Source organism: Indicator indicator, chromosome 3 (genome assembly GCF_027791375.1).
Source record: "Indicator indicator isolate 239-I01 chromosome 3, UM_Iind_1.1, whole genome shotgun sequence".
NCBI lineage: Eukaryota > Metazoa > Chordata > Aves > Piciformes > Indicatoridae > Indicator > Indicator indicator.
Genome location: NC_072012.1, coordinates 36,111,581 through 36,121,895, shown reverse-complemented (window position 1 = coordinate 36,121,895; position 10,315 = coordinate 36,111,581).

Sequence of the window (10,315 nt, the reverse complement as noted above, 5' to 3'; positions counted from 1 at the left end):
GGATTCCTCTTTCTTGATTACTGAAAACCAGTCCCATGTACTCTCAGACCTGAAAGATTTCTCTGTCCAGGCTGATGGATGTATTCCTCTTCAGATTCACAAGCAGCCCCGTGTTCACAGGCCACTTGAATATCAATGTGGGCTCTAACATCCATTCCATGACCTTGGGCCCCTTACTCAGCCACTGGCTCAGACACCAAGTTATTCCAGGTGAGGATGTCCTCCTACTCACCAACTGCTCCAACCTCTTGTTTGCTACCTGATGTGTAACCAAATCTGGTACTTCTGATGCTCTTACCTAAGCCATCTCAGCCTCACACAGTATCACTGATACACTTACCTTGGCCCTGTGTGCCTTGCAAGTTTTCACTCCCCCAAAGGTCCAAACACCTTCTCCTTTATGAAGCCCAGATGCTTCTTACATACTATGCCCCCCCTCCACACCTTAATTACCTGAAATTCAGCTCTTCCTCTTTGTGCTGTCAGCAACCTTTTCCAGCTTCTCACTCTGCTGTTTACATTCAGCAACTTCTATCACACCCAATGGTTTCTTATGTTGACTAATCCTCAGGCTAGGGCTCAGTAATTGGTCTCTGTATCTTAGGCCTGTCTTTGGTTTTGGCTGCCAGCCATTGTGCTTGCTGTCTCATTGCCCCACCCTTGAGGTACCCTCTCTGCTGCTCTGGCCTCTGCCAGTCCAAGGTTTGGGTGGGTGTTTTAGCTTTCATTTTCTTCATAAACATCATCATTATTTTCCCCATCTGCTTATGTATCAGAAAAAAAATGGCTTGATCTGGCCTTTCTCTTCACTTTTGCACCAACCACTTCCGACCTTTGTGACTTTCCAGACTTTCATGCAGTCCTCTCACCTACTTTGAGCTTGCTTTTCATTATTCATTGCCTCTCTTCCTCAGCTGTCATCTGCTTCTAGAAGACTCTGGGATGCTCTAATGACAGTTCCTGAACCAGTTACTCTCCAACATTAATTCTCCCATCCCTACTCTTTCCCATACATGGTTTGGGTTCCCCTTTTGTCCTGCCACTTTCCCTTCTGAATAACCAGCCTCAGACACCTGCAGCTTTTTCACTGGTCCTACCACTCTTGTCCTGCTGCCATGGCTATGACTGGCTGTTGTTCACAAACTGCTTCTGATCCTTCTTTTCACCTCTGCTCTCCGTGCTGCTTCTCTCTTTTTTTTTCTGCCCTTTTTTTAAAGGTTTTTATGTTTTTTAACCTCTAATTCCTGTGCATCATCCCCTTTTGCCACACCACTCCTGGCTTTCCAAGTGTGTAATCTTATCATTTTTCCCTGTACTTTCTTTCATATGATTAAATTTCATTAGGCTTGGTGAAGTCCAACAGCATGAAAGGTTGTGAGGCAAATCATCAAAGGACAACTGCCAGCGAAGTACCTGAATCTCAGCACCATTATAATCTCTGCTTTTAGGCAGGAGCAAATTAGGAGTTGGAAACACAACATTTCTCTCTTGCCCTCCTGCCTACTGCGCTTGATAGCTTAAAGTCCACCCAAAAACTTTTGGGAGTGGGGAAAGCAAGACAATTCTTGGGGCCCACACGATAAAACACAGATCAGATTTGGCCTCCATGTTGCTGCTTCACTTCTGTTGTGGATGCTGCAAAGTGAGGAGGCGAGTAGACAAACGTTTCCCTTTTTCCATTCCTAAGTTACATCCTCAGTTTATCAGTAACTTGACAATAGCATTGTAGCAACATCTTCCTTCACATTTGCTACTCCAGGCTGTGCTTGAGGGTATAGTGCTGCAGTGTACCTTAGACAAAGGTCATGCATGCATCAGAGCAGCCCTGCATGGGCTTCTGGCCACTTACAGCTCTTACAGAACAGGAAACTTCTTATACTCCTTTTCTGATTCCCTTTGCCTGTGGGAGCCAGGCAGGGAGAGAAAAGGCAACAGCAGCAATACATGTGGCCATGCCCTGCCCTAAAGCCAGTTCTCAAGGTGTGGAGGATGGAGAACAGTGGTACTTGTGAGTGCCGTCTGTGATGGCAAAGACTGATCAGGATTATAGTGCAGTGGTGAAAATAATGTAGACAGTGAGTAGATATCATCACTGTCCAGTTTAGAAGCATATGAGTATTCACAGTCTTTTGTCATGTCCTCTAAATCTGATACTTATCCCTGAGGCCTCTTACTCAAAATGCAGGTTTGCTCCTGTTTGCTAACAAATCCATCTTGATGTCAGCTATCAAAAGGCATACACACACTCACACTTGTCTCACATGTTCCCCACAGTCACCGATCACTCAAATATCAACAGTCTCAAAGTCTAATGGCTGCACTACCTTGACAGGCATCAGCAGTGCCCATGGCTAGACACCAGGCCCTTTGCCCAGATACTGACCTTGAATCTTCCCAGATGTGAGTTTCCTTCTACTCACTGACTACTCCAGTTTGAATCTTGCTAGCAAATTACACATACGCATACATGAATACAGGGTCCAATTTACTAGGAAAACACTGACACACCATGATCCCTCTAGTTGCTGGTTCCTGAACCTACAGACTTTGAGACATACAGTGACTTCTGCAGTTGCTGGCAGTTAGAGCTTGCAGCAGTGTCACACATTGAACAGAGGGTGAATTACACAAAAGAAGTAGTTAGGAAAAAGGTTTAATAAGAAAAGAAAGCCTGTGATGATCAGGTCCAGGGTTTGATCAGAGAGGCATACTCACCATCAGCCTGTTTAAATGCAGCTGACCCTTTTTAGTCCTGCTTATTCCCTGTCTCCATGTTTGCTCCCCACTCCCCAGTCCTTCCCTTTCTCTGCCCTTGACTCTTCCTCTAAGCTTTCCATAAGATAGATACTCACACAAGCCCCTTCTGATAGCCTATAGAAGTTTAACAGTTTCACATACACCAACAAACACACCATAATACATGTGATAATCATGTTTTCCCTTTGTTATCAGTGACAAAATTCAGGCTGAACCTTTTCAAGGCTGTCTGAATAGTTCTTTTAATGGCATTAGTTCCTGCAGTGATCAAAGATGACTTACTGTCTCTGTTATGACCTGATCATTAAATTTGTTTGTGAGTAATCTCCAACTTTCCTTCTTGCTTTTTAGTTCTCTTATACTGAATAGTCCTTATTCAAATAAACTAATGAATTAAGTGCCATCCCATGACACACATACTACCTCTCTATTCAGATCAGCCCAGAGTGAGCAGGTTGCCTCCTTTTTCAGATATCCACAGCGTGCGTAGTTGTGAATAGGGAGCTGTTGGCTGCATTACTGTCATGTGTGAAAACCCCACAGTCCCAAGCATACCACCATTGCCCCAAGCGTGCCACCATTGCCCCAAGCATACTGCTGCCACTTCTTGTCTGTTCATTCATCAGCGTTCCTCTCACATTAGCTTAATGGGCTCATTCAGCCTACTATATCTGCTCATTTGTGTTTGATGGTTTTAGAAGTTGATGTCCTGTGCAGTACTCTTCCTTAAAACCCCAGCCAGTTCCAAATGTTCATATACTTGGTTGCATCCTCAGTTGTTCTCCCACAGGGCAATTTCAAGCATCTGGAGTACCACTGGTGATCCATTTCTTGGGTTAGATCTATGTGCTGAGTAGAGTATTTCAAGACCTGGGGCTTCCATCATACCATGGATTTTGGAGATGGGGAGGCATTATAAGCTCTGTAAAGGATCTTGGTTTGACACAGGATAATCCTTATGAACTGAACAGCTAGCAATTACACCTGGAGGGCACGTTGACTAATTAATTCATTAAGTGCAACACAAGTTATTTTAATAATATTACGAGAACGAATCTCCTAAACCAGCATTATTTTAAAATGTTTTAGGAGCATTTGTTGTGATTTTTAATTAAATATGCAATCTCATAGTGATTTTAAATGGTTACCTCATAAGCAAATGGATCTTGTGGAGGACTGGAAATTACAAAGTTATTATTGGTAAAATGTCCTTTTATGTGGTTGCTGTGTTTGAAAAGTAAAATGACAAAACCCTTTCATGTAACTGTTACAATAAGATTTAAATTCTTTTAGGTTTCACAGCACATTTCTTAAAAAACAGAGGATGGGAGAATATACAATTGAAACAAGGTATTTCATTAAATGGATAGGAATGGATTAATAAAGTAAGTAATGAGCTCTATTGCTTGCTAATACAGATCTAAACCATCTATGATCCTGCCATGATTTTGTAAGTAGCTGTGTTACAAATGTGCACTCTATTTTATCCAAAGATGAGGGGGTGTCCTCACACCTTGGCATGAATATGTAACTCCTGTTAGCACAAGGCATAGGATATGTTCCATTGTCAAAAAATACCCAGTAGAGGCTTGCTATTTGTTTCTCTCCGAATTCAGAAAAAAAATTGTAACTCGAAAGCAGAGACAGATGGCCTTTATTTTTATTAGATATAATTTCTTTAATTGCAGACTAGCAAACCTAAAGCTTTAATTCCAGTAATCTTAAGACAATTCTTGCCTGGTCGGTAGCAGGTGAAGATTTTGATACATGATTGAACTACCAAGCTGCTCTATATGATGACTGGAGCTCTTTGAGAAGGAAGCTTCAGACTACTTTGGTGAGCATGTACAGAGCTTAAAGCTGATAACTCGTTTGCTTGTTAAAGCCTTTAAATCGTTGAAATCTTTTCTCAAGCCTTCTGTTACCTGTGGTGGAGCAACAGTAAAGGATGGTTCATCAGCCCACAGATTGTTGAAGACCTTTAAACTATCTCATAAATACTTGATTCTTACCCAATGAGACTTTCTCAGAACCTGAACAAGTAATAAGTGTGGGCATGCTTTATTTTGATTCAGAGATGTAGACTAGAGAGGTATTACAAGTGTTAAGTGTAAGAATGTTACAAGTGCAACACAGTTGCCAGGATAGTTTGTTACCCCTGTTGAAACACCTTGTTCAGTGTTTTGAGTTACTGGGATGTACTGATTTCCTGGAAGAGGAGCAAAATTGTAAATCCTTACCACCAGCGATGCCTGCCCCAAGATGTGCCTGTCATATAAACAGGAGGTAGAGTTCTCCCTTTAAGACTGTTGCCAACTTTCTCAGTGAATGGATGCAAAGTTTAAACTAGGGCATGATTATGAGAGTGAACAGCAAGAAAGGAAGAAAAGGACTTAAATATTACAAAATTAGAAGTGTTACATATTTTAACTCCAGTATAGGTTAAATCCTTGTCTGGCCAAACAGCCTTTATAACCTTTCCCAAACCCCTGTGTTTCTTTCCACCATGTCCTGTCTTGCAGTCTCTGCCAGAACTCCACATGTTCATGTGAATATCTGCATCCTGAAACTACAGTTGCTCCCAGGCTCACTCTGAGATTTCTACTTACATTATCATCTACTAAAACTCTCAACATCTCAAAACTACCTGAAGGGAGGTTGTAGCCAGGAGGGGGTTGGTCTCTTCTCCCAGGCAACCAGCACCAGAACAAGAGGACACAGTCTCAAGCTGCGCCAGGGGAGGTTTAGGCTGGAGGTGAGGAGAAAGTTCTTCACAGAGAGAGTGGTTGGCCATTGGAATGGGCTGCCCAGGGAGGTGGTGGAGTCACCATCCCTGGAGGTGTTCAAGAGGGGATTGGACGTGGCACTTGGTGCCATGGTTTAGATAGGCATGAGGTGTAGGGTGACAGGTTGGACTCGATGATCCTTGAGGTCTCTTCCAACCTTCTTGATTCTATGATTCTATGATTCTATCTACAAAATCCCAGCAGGCCGAGGCTGGGAGAAAAGCCTGAAAGCAATCGAAAGTCTTTCTATGGATCTTTTAAAAATGGCTTTAAATAATGCATCAATAAAAGCCCTTCACAATTGGGAAAGACGTGTGGCATTGAAGAACTGGGAGGGGAAAGGGGGATATGTTTTGTGCAATTTTAAAGCAGGTCTGTGCTTGTGAGTAGTTTGCCACATCATCCTGACCAGTGTCTCACTGAAGTCAGGGGTAATGCCTTTGTGGAAGTGCAAGTTCTTTGCAGCGTTGTTGACTTGAGTTACCAGTAATTAATTGCAGTCATTCATGCAGGGGAAAACAAAACAAAACAAAACAAAACAAAACAAAACAAAACAAAAACCACAAGCAACTGATAATTATTGAATTAAATAATGTGTTGGTCAGTGCTATTAAAACTGCATAAACAGACTGAAAGTGCTGCTTAGCTTGTGATATATTGGACAAATTTTTGGAAGATACCAAACTGCTGAACAGTAGAATTAGGAATTTGAGGGTGTGCAAGCAGTTTTCCTCAGTGAGAATATGCTATATGCTACATAAGATTACAAAGGTAATGCATGTGGCTATGAATGCAGTACAGTTTCACATTAGGGAACTTCTCTGCCCCACTTGGTAGGGTATTAGGTTTCTGCCCAGCAGTATAAGCAATAACACTCACTGTACAAACTTGAAGTGCTCAAACTGCTTCATACAAAAATAGTATCTGTATTTGATACTTCCATTATCGTATGGAGTACTTAGAGGGAGTCTTTGTTCAGATTTTTCAAAACATGCTAGGTGTTATGATAGTGGAATTGTAATTATGAAGTCAATGAAAAGGGAATTGCATTTTGCTGGAGTTTGTTTTCTGATTTTAAAGGATTTTAGAACATTAATGTACAGCAGTAGCTGTCAATTTTTAATGTTTTGGCACTATAGGGAATGGTATAGTTGCGAGTCTGATGTCTGATCATTGCTATCAAGAATTTGTTTCGTAGCAGGTAATTCCGTGTTCACTGCTTGTTTGCCACTCTAGCCTAATATTTTGCTATAGTAGATCTGTAAACAAGAAATTGTGGTAGATGTTTTGTCTGTAGCTTCTGTGGTCCAAAATTCTCAGATAGTTGTCTATTCCTACTAATATATTTCAGCTTAGTTTCTTGAACTTGCCTTTTGGTTTTATTGCCTTGTTTTGACTGGACCATGTCTTCCAAATGGTCTCTTTTCCACTTTCATGTATTTTTCTGATTTTCATGGCTAACAGACAGCAATCAGTGTGAAATGGGCCAGCTGCTTCTGTTTGATTCTTGCTCATTGAGATGTCATCCTCCCATTTGTCATCAGTGGCTTCATCCCCAAGGAGTAGCTACTTCTGCTTCTTGCTCTGTGTAGTAGAAGCAGGTTAAAAGCCTTCTCTTTTACCCTCTGGTATAGAAGCATTATAACTGGATATGCCATCTGTTTCAACCTCACAAGCTGATGTGGTATAGTGTGACTCTATCCACATGAACAAATCATAAGGCACAGTAGATAAAGAAAATTATGCCCCAGCCCTTGCAACTATGTCATATGGTTTGGCATTTTTGCCTTGGAGAGCATGTAATCAGTATTGCCACATCGAACTGTGTTTATGTGTTTCAAAGCTATCTGAAGCAGTGCCTCTTGGTTTAGACCCAGATGTCTTTTCTAGAGATTGAGAGGCATTTCATATGTATCTAGACTCCAGACAAATCCAGTTCACTTGCACCTCAACTGCTCTCTCTAAACTCAGCCATTGTGCAAAGAAGCAGGGGAACGATCTGTGTGGCTCAGAGCTGTGCTGAGATGCAAGGAGAGGGACAGGGCTGGTGAGTAAGCAGAAGGAAGCAGGGCATTACATCCTGCGATTCAGCACCATTGCCAAAGTTCATAGCATGTGCTCCAGGTCAACCCTTGCAGTCCCATGGTGGGAGTGCACAAGTCTCATAATAGGAAAGCAGAAATGGTTATGAAACAAATACGTGCAGTAATAAGTGATGCTGCTGTCACTGCAGCATTCTGCTAGCATTTGTCTTGACCAATGTGCCAGCGCTGAATTTTATTATGACTCAGTAATGCATGGATAAATGAGATAGAGCTTTTTCTCTGAAGGCTGGTAGGTAACAGAAAACATCCTGCTTGAGGTTTTAATTTGATTTTGTCTTATATGGGATGAAAACATGCAGCCTGTGTAATTACTGTACTAATTTAATGTTCAAGAGTCTGCATGTATTTGTACAGTTAACAAAATGTTGTCTGAAAATCATAGACAATTTATGTCTCTAATTCTAGCATTCTAATTCTGTCCTTGAGGAAATTAACCTCAGTTATTTTACCATCCATGTATGTAGGAAATATATCAGCAGTATCAGTTAGTATATATTATATATAAGAAGTTAAAATCTGTGTCATATGTTTAGTGAATGTATGAAGGACAAGAAAAGTAGGTCCATTATCAGAAAAATATTTGTTTAAAACACTGGCACAGAGTCACAGAAATTTGATATAGCCTGCTGAGACCTATAAGATGTCAATATTTGAGTTCTGACTTGAAAATACTTTTCTCTGAAATTAATTTTCAGCATTTAATTTATAAAGAGTGTAAATAGTGGATTATTTGAAATGCAGTCAAAGCTTTGTTTTCCTGAGCTAAGATATCAGTTAGACTAAACTATGTTGATCCACATCACTGCACTCTATAATGAACTTCCTTTTCAACCATTGTTTTTTCCAGTTTGAATACCAGTTTATGGGTGTTTGATTCTAAAAGTAGAAACAACTTATTTTGCTACTCTCCATCTGGAAAAGTTCCAGTTCACAGAGCTTCTAACACCACAGGGCCTTTTCCTTGTACTGATTCTTCATTAAGTAGAAAATTTGGTTAAACAATTCAGCTTTTATGGCTTTCTGAGTATCAGTCAATGTATCTGAGAGAGATTTCCACATGTTCTCTTGGTATACATCAGGATCCTGGAAATGGGACTTCTCAGGATGCACTTTGAGGTTAGTTCTAATTTATAAGTCTGAAAAAAAGTGGCTTTTAAATTTTCACACAATTTTTAATTGTTTTTCTCAAATAGCTGCCCTGAAAGGAGGTTGAAATGAGGTGGGGTTGGTCTCTTCCCTCAAGTAACTAGTAATAGAAATAGTGCCAGGGGAGTTTTAGGTTGGATATTAAGAAAACTTTCTTTACAGAAAGAGCAGTATAGCACTAGAATAGGTTTCCCAGGGAGGTGATGGAGTCACCATCCCTGAAGGTGTTCAAGAACTGTGTGGATGTGGCACTTTGGGATGTGGTTTAATGGCCATGGTGGTGTTAGGTTGGTGGTTGGACCCCAATGATCTTAGAGGTCTTTTCCAACCAAAACAGTTCTATGATTCTATGCAAACATTTTAGTCAGAAGCATGGGTAAAGTTCCTGTCATAATGACATGGGGATGGTCTCATAGCATTGGCTAAAGCAAGCTTTAGGTTTTTAAAGGAAGCTCACACAGCCTTTCCCTTAGCTACAGAATGTAAAGCAATCATTTAAAAAGACCATTAGGCAATCCTTTTAACATCAAGAGGATAAGTGTGCTTGGGAATTTAATCCTGTTAGAGGAAAAGGACAGGTGACAAGAGGAAAAAATAAGGAAAATCCTTTTAATAAAGAATTATTGATCTCTGCTAGATAATGATAACAAGAATCATAGTAAACTAATTAACATTTTTTTGTATCAATGCTGGCATAAAAGATACTAGGCTTAGTACAGTAGGTGTTGAAGGCATTACAAAGATAAAATGTATCAGTGAAGAAGTATTACTGTCCTTATGAACCACACTTAACCACACTGTTAAGACCCCTCCTTTGTGGAAGAGCTAAGATCACAATCACAGTAAATGGGAATTAAAATGTGCCTTTTTCCAGTTTTCTAATGTTTGCAGAGGAGTCAGCAAAAGAATGGCAGTAGTGACATACAAAACTATGGAATTCACATACAAATCTTTATTTGTGATACCTTCCTGTGAGTATTTTTAAGAGTGTTAAAATTACAGTCTTGATCAGGTTGGCACAAAATTACTCTTCTTTTTGAAGTACTTAATTTTTATGTAAAAATAGGAGAAATTTAATCTTTATACCTCAATTGCAAAACAGCATTATTTATGATTTATTATGATACCTTTGATATGCCTTTGTATTAAATAGCAAGGTAAACAGAAAAGAAATACTCATTTTTATTAGTTAGATTTGGGTGCTAAGTACAGAAGAAGAACTTAAATGATCTCTTTTGTCCTTCCATTTCAAATTCTTCTGTTAGTTATTTCCTTCCTCTTCATTGTAACTAAATGTTCTGAGTTTCAGGATATGTAATTGCCTTGATAATCTTTCCAGATAATAGGGTAAGGTTTGCTTCTTAATCCCTGATTTTAGTACATAATGCTGATCTCAGCTCTCCATGTGTACCACGGTCATGTGACCAGTGAGGTCACCTTTGTTTACTTCAAATATGCTTTTTTTTTGTTGAAGTCTCCTGTTAATCTGGAGATCAGTATGATAATTCATACAGGCCTAAG